The sequence below is a fragment of the Cajanus cajan genome, chromosome 5 (assembly GCF_000230855.2).
Source record: "Cajanus cajan strain Asha chromosome 5, NIPB_CcT2T_4, whole genome shotgun sequence".
NCBI lineage: Eukaryota > Viridiplantae > Streptophyta > Magnoliopsida > Fabales > Fabaceae > Cajanus > Cajanus cajan.
The window spans coordinates 27,295,069-27,299,407 of NC_138521.1; positions in this window are offsets into that span (position 1 = coordinate 27,295,069).

Genomic DNA, 4,339 nt, shown 5'->3' on the forward strand with positions numbered 1-4,339 from the left:
TTTAAAAATTCAACATCAATACCACGACTAATACGTATAGTTTTTCTTGACCCGAGAATGAATAACTCTCAGCAGTTTGATTAACCGTACCATTGTAATAAATTAGACAAATGAATGACATTGTTTAAAAATAAATTGGCTTAAATTACACGACAAACTCAACAACTATGCAACAAATGACAAAATAACAAACACAATAAAATAGCTTCATGATAAAGTGTGAATGACATCCATTTATTTATAGACCCATAAACAGTTCTTGACCGTTGATTTCATCGGTGCGATCCTAACCCTTCTTTTTCCCTGTCACTAGTAGAAAGGTTTTTTGACCCATGAACAGTGAATGTAACAACATGAAGTAGATCTTGATCGTTGATTTTGTTGGTGCGATCCTAGCCCTTTTTTTCCCTGTCAGTAATACACAAATTTTTTGACCCAAGAATAGTGAACGTAACAAATTTGAGACGATCTTGACCCTTGATTTCGTCGGTGAGATCCTTGCCCTTCTTTTTCCCTATCACTAGTAGATAAGTATTTTGACCCATGAACAGTGAATGTAACAACGTGAAGTAGATCTTGACCGTTGATTTTGTCAGTGTGATCCTAGCCCTTCTTTTTTCCTGGAGCTAGTAGACAAGTTTTTTGACCCATGAATAGTGAACGTAACAAATTTGAGACGATCTCAACCCTTGATTTTATCGGTGCGATCCTAGCCCTTCTTTTTCCCTATTAGTAGCAAGTTTTTTGACCCATGAACAGTGAACGTAACAAATTTGAGACGATCTTGACCCTTGATTTTGTAGGTGCGATCGTAGCCCTTCTTTTTTCCTGTCAGTAGTAGACAAGTTTTTTGACCCATGAACAGTGAACACAACAAATTTGAGACGATCTCGACCGTTGATTTTGTCGGTGCTATCCTAGCCCTTCTTTTTCCCTATCACTAGTATACAAGTTTTCTGACCCATGAATAGTGAATGTAACAACATGAAGTAGATCTTGACCGTTGATTTCATTAGTGTGATCCTAGCCCTTCTTTTTCCCTGGAGCTAGTAGACAACTTTTTTGACCCATTAAAAATGAACGTAACAAATCTGAGATGATCTTGACCGTTGATTTTGTCAGTGCGATCCTAGCCCTTCTTTTTCCCTGTCACTAGTAGACAAGTTTTCTAACCCATGAACAATGAACGTAACAAATCTAAGACGATCTTGATCCTTGATTTTGTCAGTGCAATCCTAGCCCTTCTTTTTCTCTATCACTAGTACACAACTCTTCTGACCCATGAACAAGTGTTCTTTTTCCCTATCACTAATTTAAAAATCTACTTACGCATGAACAGTTAACGTCACAAATTTTAGAGGATTTACATCCTTCATTTCTTTGAACCAAGACTTAGGTCTTATTCCGTTGTTCGTTTTCATTATAACCAACAAAATTTGTTATTTCTTATTAAAACACTTAAATATTATTCATAACTTAACACTTCTGTACTACATCAAAATTAAGACAATAACTTTAAACATTCTCTCTACACATTGACAGTACACAAACAACATAAACCTCCTACAACTAAACATTGTAGATTAACATACTACATACATGACAGTAAACACACTACATAAACCTCATTGACCTAAACATTGATACTAAATATACTATACAATAATAGTTAGCACACATGCTAAGCTACATTAAATTTATTTGTCTCTGAAATGAACTTGTGATGTTCCACATATCGAATTGTGCAGGCTCAAAATCTTCAACTATAACAAACAAATCCACTAGTAATTCATTCCGGTCTCCAACAAATTTGTGAAACATAAATGCCACATCTTCGTCACAGTTCAAAGGATATGGAGTATATTGCTTTTGTCCTTCCTTAGATATAATTGGACAACAATAATGAACTTGAGTGATGCATTTACTATCCCCTTTGATCAGCCTCCTATGTATCTCATTGAACAAATCAACAAGTTTCATGTCTTTGTTTAGTTTGATAAGCCTTCCACTAGTTGACATTTGCATCACATAATCAAGATCGTATTCGTGTTAAGTCAGACGAAGCAACTCCCAGAAAGGTTTTGAATGAGAAAAATATAATACATGTTGTTATGTCTAACATGTGTGTTACTGTTTTAGAAAAACATAAGTACAGGAAGTTGAAGAAAAGAGCATGTGCCACATTCTATACTAGAACCAAGATAAAGGAAGGAAAGCTTCAAGCATCAGACGGATAGGTCAAACCAAGCCTGGTTGAGCTGATCAAGCATCAAGACTAAGCATGATCCAAAGCCAGAAGAAAGGCCAAAACAAGTATCAAACAAGGCTAAATCAAGAACTAGACAAAATTGGTTAAGCACAAGAAGAAGTCCATACAAACCACAGACGAAACTTCTTCAAGTACTAGACAAAGATGAGTCAAGGCAAAGCAAAACACGAGGATCAGACTAAGAAAAGTCAAATGATAGATGAAATACGACATGAGCGCCAGACGATGATGGAACAAATACCAGACGTAGGTGTGTCAAGCACAACCTAAAGTGCAACATAAGGATTCAGATGATGGCTGGTCAAGAATCTGACAAAAGTTTACTACGTATTAGACGAAGGACAGCACAGACTGAAAAGCATTCCTGACAGAAACAAAGTCTATCCATCTACAATGTTGACCAGACCAAAGAAAGTCAAAGCATTAATGAATAATGCTCAAACGAAGATCAAGTCTTGAGATGCACATGGACTATCAGACGCAGACGAAGACTGCCATGCAAGCATTTGAAGAATCAAGTCTCAAGGGACAACTCAAGCATTGTCTACGATCATACAAGAGCTCTCAATATGATCGCATGATGAAAGAAAGAAAAGAAGAAGAAGAAATGCAAGCCCAAAAGTTAAAACATGCATGTGTCAGAAAAAGTACATTACTTTTTCAAATAAAGACAACACCTCTGCAGCTATGATGATCGAAAAAGGACAAAAGGTTCCTAGGTCTCAGTTAAAGTCAGAGAATGTAGCTAACAAAACGTAGAAGACTTCATGCAATGTCTATAAACAGGAAGAAACATTTAATGCAAGATCTAATGCATTAAATGAAAGATCAAACTAGTCATGAACAACTACATTCTAGTTCAATGGACACTTGCAACGGGCAGATTTTACAGAGACTATATATATATCATGACTTCAAACCTTGAAAGGTTGGCGAAGAGTGATTCCAAGCCCAAGAAGCAACGGAACCAAAGACAGAGCATACATAGTCAAATGTACAATATTGTTTTTATCTTTGTAAACTAAGGAGTTATAAGTGTAACTTAGGAACATAAACCTTAGTGAGTGTAGTAAATCTTTGTATCCTCTTTATGAGAGTAAACCACACACTCAAAATAAATCATCTATCATTTCTAAAGCCTGAAGAGGCTAGGGAAAAAATACTTATATAAGCTTGAAGAGGATTGTCAAAGAATCCTCACTGAGAGCCTAAAGAGGCTGAACAAAGAATACTAGCGCTAATGAGTGAAGTTAGCAGGACATAAGTGGTCGATAATCCTCACTGAGAGCTTGAAGAGGCTGAACAAAGAATACTAGTGCTAATGAGTGAAGTTAGCCAACTAAGAGTGGTTGAAAATACTCGGGGACCAGGAGTGGTCAAGAATACTCACTGAGAGCTTGAAGAGGCTAAACAAAGAATACTAGTGCTAATGAGTGAAGTTAGCCAACCAGGAGTGGTTGATAATACTTGGGGACCAAGAGTGGTCGAGAATACTCACTGAGAGCCTAAAGAGGCTGAACAAAGAATACTAGCGCCAATGAGTGAAGTTGGCAAACCAAGAGTGGTTGATAATACTCGGGGACCAAGAGTGGTCGAGAATTCTCACTAAGATCCTGAAGAGGCTGAACAAAGAATACTGGCGTTGACAAGTGAAGTTGACTTGCTAGAAGTGGTCGACAATACTTGGCAAAGCAGAAGTGGTTATAATACTTATACTCAATTGAAAATCTAGTGGAACCCTTCAATTGAAGGAGACTGGATGTAGTTTATTCTGAGTGAACCAGTATAAAAACCTTTGCACTATTTATCTATGTTTCAGATGCAATTTTGTTTAGTTGATATAGCATACTGAATACTTCATCCATTGCTTATCCTTCACTATAACTTTCCTCAGACGAAGAATACATTTGCTTAACTTATTATTTTAAGAAACGTTTTCCTTGTGCAGACAATAAACTTTCAGATGAAAAATCCTTTGTTGAGAAAATCCTGCACAGTTCTTAAGTATTCAAAATAATATTTTTATTGAATGAAAAAGAGTCCTTCTGCGAAAATGTTTTTTAAAATTCC